This window comes from Syngnathoides biaculeatus, chromosome 10 (genome assembly GCF_019802595.1).
Source record: "Syngnathoides biaculeatus isolate LvHL_M chromosome 10, ASM1980259v1, whole genome shotgun sequence".
NCBI classification, from domain to species: domain Eukaryota; kingdom Metazoa; phylum Chordata; class Actinopteri; order Syngnathiformes; family Syngnathidae; genus Syngnathoides; species Syngnathoides biaculeatus.
In genome coordinates this window covers 28,765,700-28,781,159 of record NC_084649.1, presented here as the reverse complement: position 1 = coordinate 28,781,159, position 15,460 = coordinate 28,765,700, and positions in this window count along the sequence as shown.

Here is a 15,460-nt window from a genome sequence, read left to right as displayed (position 1 = left end):
TGATTTCACATAATTTTATGCCTAAATTGGAGACCAAAATTCAAGTTGATGGGCGTGGTTTCCTTCAATTACCCCTATTTGTTAGACAGAACTCCTGGGTGTTTTACCTTTGAGTCCTTCCTCCTTGCTCTCTTGTCAAGGACCAGCGGTACGATGGCAGACCCAAATGCAGGACTTCCAGGCAGTGACATATTGTTCAGAGTGGCTTTATTCCAAAATAGGTCAGTACACGGTTTAAGCAGTCCAAGAAGGCACAGGCGCAAAATCACTAGACTAAAGGCAGGATCCAAAAACGGTTAACGAGGTCCATTGACTATGAAACAAACTAAGACACTTGACTTGAGATGAACAAACAAAAGGGCACAGATTCGCTGTGACAAGGATAGCTGTACACTAGATTTGGACGTTATGTACAGCAGCTGAGAATCCATCATGGATGCCAGTGACAAAACTCCAACTTAAATGCTTGGTCTAATTACAGTGCCAAATGTGAAACAACTGTGACAGGTGTGAGAGGTGGCACCACCTCGACCAGTGGCCTGGCCACGCCCCTTTTGGCAGTGGCCAGGCCTTGCTCATGATATATCTCTTGTGTCTTACTTCTTGGCTCTTTCTTGGCTGACAGCTCTCCAGCTGCGCAGAGGCTTCAGCCCACCCACTACCCTTCCATTTGTCCTTTTTGTGCCACCATGTGCGCCAGCGTCTGTCGGACCGAGACGGCTGTGCTTTCGATTGAAGAAGCCGACCGTAGAGAGTGATCATTTTTCCAGGCCGTGATCTGTTGGCTGAGGATCACTGCTGCATGCTCTAACAGTCACCCACACACAGTTGAGAGGAAGAACTGGGCCCACCACAATTTCAATTGGGTGGAAAGTTATGAGTGCACCCAAACAGGATAACTTTTTTCAGCTCCTCTTGTTTTATTTTTGTGCATTTTCTTCTTCAACCAAACCTGTGAGGGATGGATGAATGACATGCTGTGTTGACCCGTAACAGGACAAGCCCAAAATAAAAAGATAATTTCCAGTATTGGCTGGCAACCAGTTCAGGGTGTACCCTGCTTCCCACCCATGGATAGCTGGGATAGGCTCCAGTACTCCTTGGAAAATGAATGAATGAATGAATGAATGAATGAATACAGTGCAGACAAATAGTGCTTCACAACATGACGACAAAATATATATCCATAAACTACATAACTCAAATTTTTCAGAAATTATAATAATTTGAATAGAATTAATACCAATAAAACTCGTAAATAAAATAACTTGTGCCAGGTAAAGCTAAGGCAATATGGAGATGGAATATGGAGAAGTCACAGTAACAAGGGTTGGTACCACATTTTATGGATAGCTGGGTCTTAGGCCCCTGAAGATGTCACATGATGTTATATGATGACAATATAACACGTGAGCACAAAATTTCACAAATAAGTAAGCATGACAGAAAAATTACTTCATATGTGTATTTATATTATGTTAAAGCAGACCCTCCTAAAACCCGTTATCTTATCATGATGGAGGGGTTTGTGTGTCCCAATCATCCTAGGAGCCAAGTCGTCTTGGGTTTCACGCCCCTCGTAGGGTCATCCATTGCAAACAAGTCCTAGGTGAGGGACCAAACAAAGCACAGTGAAAAGACACCTATGATGACAAAAAGAAATGGATTTAAGTTTCCTTTGTCTAGACGCAGGCCACCGTGGCCCCCCTCGAGAGGCAGGCCTAGAGGTGGTGCTTGAAGGTGAGCGCCTGGTGGCCGGGCCTGCACCCATGGGGTACAGCCGATCACCGCTTGAAAGGGTAAAGAATCACCCTTCCCATAGGGTCACCACCTGTGGGAGGGGCCATGATGGCAGGTGCAGGTGCAGCGTGAGCTCGGCTGACGAGAGGGTACCCTCCCGCCACCTTTGGGTGGGAAGCCCGGTCCTGTCTGTTTTTTGTGCCTATGGACCAAACAGCAGTTCAAAGTACCCACCCTTTTTTGGAGTCCTTAAAGGGGCTGCTGGGGATTTTTTAGGTCTGCTGGAGAACTTCAATGCTTATGTGGGCAATGACAGTGAGACCTGGAAGTATTCAGCTGGCTTGTGAATGCTTCGGGTTCCCTCTGGGAGAGCTGGATGAAGTTGCTGAGCAAAGGGAAGTCTTGTCATCACTGCTAAAGCTACTGCTCCGCAAACCAACCAAGGATAAATGGTCGAAAATAGATGTGGATGGATGTTAGTCCAATCTGTTTTTTAATACACTATATAAACAGAAGACACGGTTACAGCATTAATAACAAAAAGAAAAAATATGTACACATTCTTACAGTGCATGCCAAACGATGGAGAAAAATGTAGCATCACAAAGTCATCCATAATCATCATTTTGATAAAATAAAAAATAAAAATACAGAGACTAGTTTGAGGAGTTAATGTAACCAGAATCTATTTAATTGCCACAATCGTCAGCCACTGGGAATGCAGCCCTATGGGGGCACAAACCAGTGCAATCTGTAGGCCGGTCCCAAGCCCGGATAAATGCAGAGGGTTGCGTCAGGAAGGGCATCCGGTGTAAAAACTGTGCCAAACAAATATGAGCGTTCATCTAAAGAATCCCATACCGGATCGGTCGTAGCCCGGGTTAACAACGCCCGCCCCCGGCACTGCTAACCTGCAGGGCGTCGGTGGAAATTCAGCTACTGTGGGTCGAAGACAAAGAAGAGGAGGAAACCGGATCCAGCGTCAGAAGAAAAAGAGGAATGCACAGAGCCTACAACTGAGTGTAGGGACTTTGAATGTTGGGACTATGACAGGAAAAGCTCAGGAGTTGGTTGACATGATGATTAGGAGAAAGGTTTATATTCTGTGCATCCAAGAGAGCAGGTGGAAAGGTAGTAAGCAGGGTTTAAATTATTCTACCACGGAGTAGATGGGAAGAGAAATGGAGTAGGGGTTATTTTAAAGGAAGAGCTGGCTAAGAATGTCTTGGAGGTGAAAAGAGTATCAGATCGAGTGATGAGACTAAAATTTGAAATTGAGGGTGTTATGTATAATGTGGTTAGCGGCTATGCACCACAGGTAGGATGTGACCTAGAGTTGAAAGACAAATTCTGGAAGGAACTAGATGAAGTAGTTCTGAGCATCCCAGACAGCGAGAGAGTTGTGATTGGTGCAGATTGTAATGGACATATTGGTAAAGGAAACAGGGGCGATGAAGAAGTGATGGGTAAGTACGGCATCCAGGAAAGGAACTTTGAAGGGCAGATGGTGGTGGACTTTGCAAAAAGGATGGAGATGGCTGTAGTGAACACTTATTTCCAGAAGAGGGAGGAACATATAGTGACCTACAAGAGCGGAGGTAGAGCCACGCAGGTAGATTATATTTTGTACAGACGATGTAATCTGAAGGAGGTTACTGACTGTAAAGTAGTGGTAGGGGAGAGTGTAGCTGTACAGCATAGGATGGTAGTATGTAGGATGATTCTGGTGGTGGGTAGGAAGATTAAGAAGACAAAGGTAGAGCAGAAAACCATGTGGTGGAAGCTGAGAAAGGAAGAATGTTGTGCGGCCTTCCGGAAAGAGGTGAGACAGGCTCTCGATGGACAACCGAAGCTCCCGGAAGACTGGACGACGACAGCCAAGGTGATCAGAGAGACAGGCAGGAGAGTACTTGGTGTGTCATCTGGTAGGAAATGGGAGAAGGACACTTGGTGGTGGAACCCCATAATACAGGGAGTCATACAAGGAAAGAGATTAGCGAAGAAGAAGTGGGATACTGAGAGGACTGAGGAGAGGCGAAAGGAGTACATTGAGATGCGACGTAGGGCAAAGGTAGAGGTGGCAAAGGCTAAACAAGAGGCATATGAAGACATGTACACCAGGTTGGACACGAAAGAAGGAGAAAAGGATCTCTACAGGTTGGCTAGAGAGAGGGATAGAGATGGGAAGGATGTGCAGCAGGTCAGGGTGATTAAGGATAGAGATGGAAATGTGTTGACTGGTGCCGGTAGTGTACTAAATAGATGGAAAGAATAATTTGAGAAGTTGATGAATGAAGAAAATGAGAGAGAAGGAAGAGTTGAAGAGGCCAGAGTGAAGGACCAGGAAGTGGAAATGATTACTAAGGGGGAAGTCAGAAAGGCACTACAAAGGATGAAAAATGGAAAGGCAGTTGGTCCTGATGACATACCGGTAGAGGTATGGAAGCAATTTGGAGAGATGGCTCTGGAGTTTTTGACCAACTTATTCAACAGAATACTAGCGGGCGAAAAGATGCCTGAAGAATGGAGGAAAAGTGTTCTAGTTCCCATTTTTAAGAACAAAGGGGATGTTCAGAGCTGTGGGAACTATAGAGGAATAAAGTTGATGAGCCACACAATGAAGTTATGGGAAAGAGTAGTGGAGGCTAGGCGGCAGTAGTATATTTGGCAGGCGTAAGAGAAAGGTCAATAACTGGTCAGGCTTCATAAACACGTGATAGCAAGAGCAGAAACAAGGAGTTGCGGGAATGTGACATGGGAACATCGATCTAGCAAAGACCAGACCTCCCGCATGGCCATAAATACGTGGGACGTAATTACATAGATGAGACACCGGTGTGCGTATCTGCTGATAGGAGTAGGTGCGCGCCACATCAGGGACCGGCGCCGCCATAACAGGACCAGGACAGTAAACGGCCGGCCCTGGATGGCCCTGGAGCATCAGGATCTGCTTCGTGAAAGTCCTCAATGAGGGATGAGTCGACCACAAACTGGGAAGGAATCCAAGAGCGCTCCTCGGGGCCGTAGCCTTCCCAGTCCACCAGGTACTGGAGCACCCTCCCCCGACGGCGCGACGACAGGAGCCAGCGTGCAGTGTAGATAGAGTGCCCGTCAACCATGCAGGGGTGGGGGGTGTTCGGCAGGAGGAACCAACGGAGACATACGAGCCGGCTTTAGCCAGCTGACGTGGAAAGGTGGGTGAACCCGAATAGATCTAGGAAGTTTCATCTTCATGCTGACTGGGTTTATCACCTTCATGATCGGGAATGGACCGACAAACCTGGGAGCAAGCTTCTGTGATTCCACCTTGAGTGGGAGGCCCTTCGCTGACAGCCAGATGCACTGGCCCACTCTGTAGTCGGGTGCCTTCCCCCTCTTCCGGTCCGATGCGGCTTTATAGGAGTGTCCCTTGTACAGTAGCATCCTACGAGCTCACTCCCAGGTCCATCTACAGTGTCTCACCACAACCAAGCCTGATGGAACCGATGAGCTGGAGTCTATAGAAGAAAATAGAGGGTGGATAGCCGTGCACAACATGGAACGGGGACATCCTGGTGGAAGCGGAGGGGAGAAAGTTATGAGAATACTCAATCCAACTTAACTGAGGCTCCACGAGCTTGGGTTGCAAGAAGCCAGGCATTGGAGCCTGATCTCCAGGTGCTGGTTTACACATTCGGTCTGACCGTTGGATCCCGGACGACGGGCCAAGGAAAGCTTCACAGTGGCCCCTATAAGGGAGAAAAATTCTCTCGAGAATTGAGAGACGAATGGGAGGCTCCGGTCGGATACCATGATGGAGGGGAGGCCATGCAATCTGAACACGTTGGTCATCATGAGTTCGGCCGTCTGCTTTGCTGAGGGAAGTTAGGGTAGCGCGATGAAGTGAGCCATCTTGGAAAATCGGTCTACTACCGTGAGGACCACGGTGTGCCCCCATGATGCCGGTAGTCCCGTCACAAAGTCTAGAGGGGCGTCGTGGGGCGGATAATGGGTGTAACTTCCTGGTAGGATGCTGTTGGCAGGGCTTGTGTGCGGCACACGTCAAGCAGGCATTGATGTACTCTCTAACATCCTTCTTGCTATTTGGCCACCAGAGGTGTTGTTCTATTAGGGATTGAGTCTTGGCTATGCCCGGGAGACATACGGTGCGATTGGTGTGAGGCCAGTTTATTACTCGGGACCGTAATGGAGGAATGACAAACAGCTTGCAGTCAGGGCATCCATCCAAGGTGTGCGCATCTTTAAGTGCATCCTTTAATATTGTTCCTATCTCCCAACTAAATGACGACATACATCGGGATGGACACCGGTTCTGTTTCCATTTTTTCACTATCGTGAACCCGCGACAGCGCATTAGGTTTGCTGTTTTATGAACCCAGACAATAGGAAACCACGAAGTGAAACTGCGTGAAGACGAGGGCCCCACCTGGCTTGCCGGGCATTAAGTCTTTTGGCAGATTTTAAGTATTCCAGATTTTTGTGGTCCATATAACGAAAGGAAGCTGAGCCCCCTTCAACGAGTATCTCCACTCCATCAATGGCCTTTTAATTGCTGAGAGCTCCTGGTCTCCAACATCACAATGGACCTTTCTGACTGGCGATCTTCAGCTCCAACCCACTTAGCAACAGTTGCCATCCCCCACAATCTCCCAAAATGGTGACTGAACAGAACAGATTTGAAGTGGATTCTCTATCGCGTATTCCCAGTAACATTGAGGTATGGTTTTTGCCAAATGCGCCAGACTTGTCCAAGAGGTTTCTACAGAGAAGTCTCAACTATTTCACGCAAGGATATGTACACAGACGCAATGTCAGAGTTACAGTGAAACGTTGGCGATCAAAGTGAAAAAGTTTGACGTTTCACAAACTTCATATTGAAATCCAACAGGATTAAATACTGGAACCGTACTGCGCATGTAAACCAGGGTGAGTACTTTTTACTTGGAAAGATCACGAGCAATATCATTGTAGTCTTTATAAGTGAGTGGATGTATTCATTTGACTTGGCTCGTAATGGAACTCAGTGCTATGTCTTAAAAGTCCGATGTGATACAAATAGGCAATAGACATTTCTCTTGCATGACATTAAGCATTTATTATCACTAACCCGACTCTAGGGCATAAAACATTACATACTTCATTCAGCAGGTCAGTGATACAAGAGGTGCAGGTCAAGCCAGGGGTGAAGACAATCTGATCTGGTATCTGATATATTGTACGAGTAATTAACAGGTCAGAAAGGTCCATTTTGTTCTGCAGGTGTCAATTTTTTTTTGATAGGAAGGTGCAAGGGTGTATCCTACCGTCGTTTTGACCTCTCTCTGATAAAACGGCCCCTATCTCTGAATTTGACGCATCCACCTCTACAATGAAAATGCCGGTCGGGATCCGGCAGATGGGAGCAGAAGCAAAGCTGCCCTTAAGTTCACGGCAACTTACCTGGCAACTTGGGGTCCAACTGAACGTACTATGGGCCGTTGTGAGTGCGTTATGTGCCGCTACCTTGCTAAAATTCCGAATGATTTTTCTATAAACATTCATGAATCCAATAAACCTCTGCCGAATCCGAAAGACAACTCCCGCAGCCCGTGAGATCAACACTGTCGCAACTCCTTTCGGGCTGGTGTCACAAGCTCAACAACTATCAGCATCGACTCGACAACAACATCGTCGATAAATGCCCATCGTGTGATGTCGTCCCTCATGATACTCATCATCTCATCAACTGTGCTCAAAAACTGACCACATTGACGATGTAACACCTGTGAAGCGCCCTGGCTGATGTGGCTCACTTTCTGGACCTTGATAAGGAATACACACCATCGTACTTGGCTACAAGAACAACAACAACCTTGGTACGAAATTCATGTTGAGTATGCAGAGAAGTGTATCAGTGCTTATTAAATTTTACTTTGATTTGACTTGAAACAAACTTGGTTTGAAATTTGACATGTGGTTGTGTGGATGGTGATAATTTAGCCACATAGACAATAGCTGACATTGATGATCCTTTTTCTATACCAGTGAGCCACACTCGAGTTGCAGAGTCTCACACAAACTCTGGACTGTGAAACTGATGTGTTCACCAGTCCGCAACTCTGCTACCAAATTTTTTTGATAAAAGCAACATTTGACATCTGAAATGACAACATCAATGAGATGTCACAGTTCACCAATACTTTGTTTGTTTGTTCATTCCTTGGTTAGCCGCCGACTCCTGAGTGGAATCTTTGGAGAGAAGAGCCAAAGAAAATTGAGGGCCGATGACGTAATCAAAGAAATTGCATTTACCCCCTTGAATGAGTTCTTTCCCCACAATGAATAAACTGTAGTTTCCTGCCTGAGGAAAATTGGTAGGAAAGACTGTGTCCAGGGTGAGTTGAGTCAGCTGTAATCCAATCTGCCAGTCCACTTTTTCTGGAGACATGTAGGTCTCTGTGGATGGAAGCCTACAGCCAGCAGTGTTTTTTCGTGTCATTTGGTACAGTACTGTATATATATCATGGCCAATGAAGATATTTAAAAAAAACATGTCGGCAACATGGGACAGTCCTGCTCGTATCAGACAACAGGACAAATTTGCTCTTTCACGATTTCACAACATCAGACCACTGCAATAAAATCATGTATTCCAATATAACTGCATCTGTTTTTTATTTTTTTTATGACTATCGGGCTTACAGTACTTTACAATTGACCAACAAACAGAAATGTCACAAAAAGTAGATGCGTTAATTTTTGTATGGACTGCACCTACTCTCATCTAATAATTTGTTGTGTGGGTCACAATGCCTCCCTGGCATAAATACGTATCTGAACAAAGATTATATTATTTATTGTAAATATCTATTTTTTAATAATTGAGTATACAACTATATGGACTAACAGGTTATTTAAATAGACTCATTGCTCCAGCTTGTGATCGGCTCAGTTACGTTTTTTTTTTTTTCCACTCACTGATTGTTGATTAGCCCCAAAAATCCTGATCGTGTAAGCCTTAAAGTAGCATGGCAGTTGGCAGTTTGCCTGTTTGAACTTGTTTAGCTTTAGAAAAGTCTCTGCTGGGCCTTTTAGATGTCGTCAGCTCCAATTTCAAGGTCCCAGGTGATAGTGCAACCCAGGAAGGAAACATATAACACTTTTGGCAAGCAATTATGTTGTTAAAGTGCTACTTAAATAAAATTGAGTTGAGTTGAGAGTCGATGGTTTGTGGCCGAACCAGAAGTTGTCATAAAATGAGAGACAAACAAAGCTATTTTACTCCCCATTAACTATTAATCCTTCTCATGTATTCATTTTCATTATTTAATGCTTGTCTTATTCAAAGGGACTCAGCTGAATGGGAAGGGTAGCACCCTATCGCCCTTTGTTGACATATGCCACTCCAATAGCCATCCATCCATTTTCTGAGCTGTTTATCCTCACAAGGGTTGCGGGAGTGCTGGAGACTATCAAAGCTGTCATCAGGCAGGAGGCAGGGTACACCCTGAACTGGTTACCACCCAATCGCAGGGCACATGGAGACAGACAGCAGTCACACTCACAATCACACCAAGGGGCAATTTAGCTTCTCCAATTAATGCATTTTGGGGGATGGGTAAGGACACTGGAGTGCCCGGAGAAAACCCACGCAGGCATGGGGAGAACATGCAAACTCCACAGAGGCGGGGCCGGGATCAAACCCTGGACATCAGAACTAAAGTCTGGAAAATATACAACCTTGGCCATCTCTCGAAACAAAAAAATATATCTTCCTTTCGCTCACCCTTAACCGCCTGCAAATGAAATAAACATGTATCCATCCATCCATCCATGCATCCATCCATTCAATTTGTATCCTCATTAGGGTGACAAGTCTGCTGGATCCTCTCTGAGCTGACTTTTGGCAAAAGGTGGAATACAATGTTTGTGAAATATACTGTGATTACCAGTATATAAAATGCAAATGACACCGTAGCCTAAAATTGAGAATACATTTGATCAGAGACTTTTTTTTTTCCTTCAATCATTTCATACATAGGATTAAACCAGACTCCACATACTGGACTCGCGACCTCTGCCTAGTTTAGCTCTATTAACAAAGCCACATTTGATGAGGTCAGGATTGTACTTGCTCACAAACAAACTTTTGACTTCCTTTTTTCCACTTTTTCTGCTAATTGAGTAGCTCATTTCTAAAGAACCCTAGGGTCATGGTTCAAGTTCAGTTGCAAATACACACACACAAAAGCACCAAGATATTGTTATTTGATCCTAATCTTCTTCAAAAGTACTTTTGGGAAATGCACTGACTCAAGAGGCAAAGAAGTGTTTGTGTTTCCATCCACTCATACATCTATTCTTACATACCGTACCTTCAGATCTGATCTCCCTCTCCATCCATCAACTCATCCAATTGTAACACCATTTATCCTGTTCAGGGTTGTGGAGCAATCTCAGCTGTTGCAGGGTACAAACACAGCAGCTCAAATAAGTATTTAACACATCAACATTTTTCTCAGTAAATATACTTCCAGAGGTGCTATTTACCTAAAAATTTCACCAGATGTTGGCAACAACCCAAGTAATCCAGACACACAAAATAGAACAAATAAGATTAGAATTTAACTTGTGTGTAAAAACGTGAAATCTTCTTCTTTTCCTTTCGGCTTGTCCCGTTAGAGGTCGCCACGGCGTGTCATCTTTTGCCATCTTAGCCTATCTCCTGCATCTTCCTCTCTAACCCCAACTGCCCTCATGTCTTCCCTCACCACATCCATAAAACTTCTCTTTGGTCTTCCTCTCGCTCTTTTGCCTGGGAGCTCCATCTTCAGCATCCTTCTACCAATATATTCACTCTCTCGCCTCTGAACATGTCCAAACCATCGAATTCTGCTCTCTCGAATCTTGTCTCCAAAACATCCCGCTTTGGCTGTCCCTCTAATGAGCTCATTTCTAATCCTATCCAACCTGGTCACTCCGAGCGAGAACCTCAACATCTTCATTTCTGCCACCTCCAGTTCAGCTTCCTGTTGTTTCTTCAGTGCCACCGTCTCTAATCCGTACATCATGGCCGGCCTCACCACTGTTTTGTAAACTTTGCCCTTCATCCTAGCAGACACTCTTCTGTCACATAACACACCAGACACCTTCCGCCAGCTGTTCCAACCTGCTTGGACCCATTTCTTCACTTCCTTTCCACACTCACCATTGCTCTGGATTGTTGACCCTAAATATTTGAAGTCGTCCACCCTCGCTATCTCTTCTCCCTGTAGCCTCACTCTTCCCCCTCTACTTTTCTCATTCACGCACATATATTCTGTTTTACTTCGGCTAATCTTCATTCCTCTCCTTTCCAGTGCATGTCTCCATCTTTCCAATTGTTCCTCTGCATGCTCCCTGCTTTCACTGCATATGACAATATCATCTGCGAACATCATGGTCCAAGGGGATTCCAGTCTAACCTCATCTGTCAGCCTATCCATTACCACTGCAAACAGGAAGGGGCTCAGAGCTGATCCCTGATGCAGTCCCACCTCCACCTTAAATTCCTCTGTCACACCTAAGGCACACCTCACCATTGTTCTGCTGCCATCATAAATGTCCTGTACTATTTTAACATACTTCTCTGACACACCAGACTTACGCATGCAGTACCACAGTTCCTCTCTTGGTACTCTGTCATAGGCTTTCTCTTGATCCACAAAGACACAATGTAGCTCCTTCTGACCTTCTCTGTACTTTTCCACGAGCATCCTCAAGGCAAATAATGCATCTGTGGTACTCTTTCTAGGCATGAAACCATACTGTTGCTCGCAGATACTTACTTCTGTCCTGAGTCTAGCCTCCACTACTCTTTCCCATAACTTCATTGTGTGGCTCATCAACTTTATTCCTCTATAGTTCCCACAGCTCTGAACATCCCCTTTGTTCTTAAAAATGGGAACTAGAACACTTTTCCTCCATTCTTCAGGCATCTTTTCGCCCGCTAGTATTCTGTTGAATAAGTTGGTCAAAAACTCCACAGCCATCTCTCCAAATTGCTTCCATACCTCTACCGGTATGTCATCAGGACCAACTGCCTTCCCATTTTTCATCCTTTGTCGTGCCTTTCTGACTTCCCCCTTCGTAATCATTTCCACTTCCTGGTCCTTCACTCTTGCCTCTTCAACTCTTCCTTCTCTCTCATTTTCTTCATTCATCAACTTCTCAAAGTATTCTTTCCATCTATTTAGTACACTACCGGCACCAGTCAACACATTTCCATCTCTATCCTTAATCACCCTGACCTGCTGCACATCCTTCCCATCTCTATCCCTCTGTCTGGCCAACCTGTAGAGATCCTTTTCTCCTTCTTTCGTGTCCAACCTGGTGTACATGTCTTCATATGCCTCTTGTTTAGCCTTTGCCACCTCTACCTTTGCCCTACGTCGCATCTCGATGTACTCCTTTCGCCTCTCCTCAGTCCTCTCAGTATCCCACTTCTTCTTCGCTAATCTCTTTCCTTGTATGACTCCCTGTATTTTGGGGTTCCACCACCAAGTCTCCTTCTCCCCTTTCCTACCAGATGACACACCAAGTACTCTCCTGCCTGTCTCTCTGATCACCTTGGCTGTCGTCGTCCAGTCTTCCGGGCGCTTCGGTTGTCCATCGAGAGCCTGTCTCACCTCTTTCCGGAAGGCCGCACAACATTCTTCCTTTCTCAGCTTCCACCACATGGTTCTCTGCTCTACCTTTGTCTTCTTAATCTTCCTACCCACCACCAGAATCATCCTACATACTACCATCCTATGCTGTACAGCTACACTCTCCCCTACCACTACTTTACAGTCAGTAACCTCCTTCAGATTACATCGTCTGCACAAAATATAATCTACCTGTGTGGTTCTACCTCCGCTCTTGTAGGTCACTATATGTTCCTCCCTCTTCTGGAAATAAGTGTTCACGACAGCCATCTCCATCCGTTTTGCAAAGTCCACCACCATCTGCCCTTCAAAGTTCCTTTCTTGGATGCCGTACTTACCCATCACTTCTTCATCGCCCCTGTTTCCTTTACCAATATGTCCATTACAATCTGCACCAATCACAACTCTCTCGCTGTCTGGGATGCTCAGAACTACTTCATCTAGTTCCTTCCAGAATTTCTCTTTCAACTCTAGGTCACATCCTACCTGTGGTGCATAGCCGCTAACCACATTATACATAACACCCTCAATTTCGAATTTTAGTCTCATCACTCGATCTGATACTCTTTTCACCTCCAAGACATTCTTAGCCAGCTCTTCCTTTAAAATAACCCCTACTCCATTTCTCTTCCCATCTACTATGTGGTAGAATAATTTAAACCCTGCTCCCAAACTTCTAGCCTTACTACCTTTCCACCTGCTCTCTTGGATGTACAGAATATCAACCTTTCTCCTAATCATCATGTCAACCAACTCCTGTGCTTTTCCTGTCATAGTCCCAACATTCAAAGTCCCTACACTCAGTTGTAGGCTCTGTGCATTCCTCTTTTTCTTCTGACGCTGGATCCGGTTTCCTCCTCTTCTTTGTCTTCGACCCACAGTAGCTGAATTTCCACCGACGCCCTGCAGGTTAGCAGTGCCGGGGGCGGGCGTTGTTAACCCGGGCCACGACCGATCCGGTATGGGATTCTTTAGATGAACGCTCATATTTGTTTGGCACAGTTTTTACGCTGGATGCCCTTCCTGACGCAATCCTCTGCATTTATCCGGGCTTGGGACCGGCCTACAGATTGCACTGGTTTGTGCCCCCATAGGGCTGCATTTGTGTAAAAAAAAAAAAAACGTGAAATGACAGGGAAAAACCATTGAAGACCTGAAGAAAGGGAAGTGCAAAAATGCATGGAAAACCAAGACAACACCTAAAATCTATCAATAATGAAACACCAATTTTAATGTGATCAGTGCAAATGAATATCATTTGATTCAGTACTAATTCATGGCCTACATCATATTCAAACCCCGGGGGCCAGATCCGACCCGCCACATGATTTTATGTGACATGCGAAGATAAATCGTGTATCAACTTCCATGACTGTTGTTAAAATTTGTAACAAAATTCGAAATTGTCACATCATAAATGATAACATTGAGATATTCCAAACATTTTTGTGCTACCAGACATCAACAATAGTTGAAAAACCCCTTACCGTTGATTTGTGATTCCAAAACTAGTTAATAAATTTCATGTGTAAATATGATGAGGCAAAAGATTTTCATGGTTTCACAGTCATAATGGCCCCTTTGAAGAAAATCTTAACTACAATGTGGACAGTGACAAAAATGAGTTTGACACCCTTGGCCTACAAGAAGCTCTTCTTGCCACGGTTTGTGTCAAGACATCTCATGATGGGTAAGAGCAGAAAAGTGTCTCAAGACCATCACAAACTAATTGTTGCAAAATGTACCAATGGCATTGGTTCCAGGCACATAGCTAAGCATCTGAACATTCCAGTAAGCACGGTTAACCCCACAATACGTAAGTGGAAAGCAAATCATATCGCCATAAGTTTACCCAAATCAGTAGCTCGTGGAAAAGTACAGAGAAGGTCAGAAGCAGCTACATTGTTTTAGTAGACCTAGAGAAAGCCCAAGACAGAGTACCTAGAGAGGAATTGTGGTAATGGATGCGCAAGTCTGCTGTGGCAGAGAAATATGTTAGAATAGTACAGTATGAGGGCAGCAGAACAGTGGTGAGATATGCCGTCGGTGTGTCAGAAGAATTTAAGGTGGAACTGCATCAGGGATCCACGCTGAGCCCCTTGCTGTTTGCGGTCGTAGTGGATAGGCTTACAAACGAGGTTAGACCAAAATCCCCTTGGACCATGATGTTCGCAGACGATATTGTGATCTGCAGTGAAAGCAGGGAGCAGTTGGGGGAACAATTAGAAAGATGGAGGTACGCCCTGTAAAGGAGAGAAATGAAGATTAGCCGAAGGGGAGGAGGAGGAGGAAGAGTGAAGCTCCAGGGAGAAGAGATAATGAGGGTGGATGACTTCAAATACTTGGGGTCAACAATACAGCACATTGGTGAGGGTGGCAAGGAAGTAAAGAAACGGATGGAACAATTGGCGGAAGGTGTCTGGTGTTCTATGTGACAGAAGAGTCTCCCCTAGGATGAAGGGCAAAGTTTATAAAAGTGGTGAGGCAAGCCATGATGTACGGATTAGAGACAGTGGCTCTGAAGAAACAACAGGAAGCAGAACTGGAGGTAGCAGAAATCAAGACAGCCAAAGTTGGATGTTTTGGAGACAAGGTTAGAGAGAGCAGACTTCGATGGTTTGGACATGTCCAGAGGTGAGAGACTGAGTATATTGGTAGCAGGGTGCTGAGGATGGAGCTGCTAGGCAAAAGAGTGAGAGGAAGACCAAAGAAAAGGTGGATGGATGTTGTGAGGTAGGACATGAGGACAGCGGGTGTTAGAGAAGAGGATGCACGAGATAGGCTTAGATGGAAAACGATAACTGGACAAGCCAAAAGAAAAAGAAGAAGTAGCTCCTTGCATAATTTCTCACAGAGAAGTGCAAAGAATAATCTGACCTGGACCCAAGGACCACCTGTGCAGTGCTTCAAAAAGACCTGCAATTAGCTAGGTACTGTACGCTAACAACGCAAGACTGAATTAGCTGGAAAAACAAAAAGCATATCTAAGGTCATTGAAAGTTTACTGAACAGCATTTGCATCAGTCAGGAAAATACTGGCTGGTTGAATGAGAGCA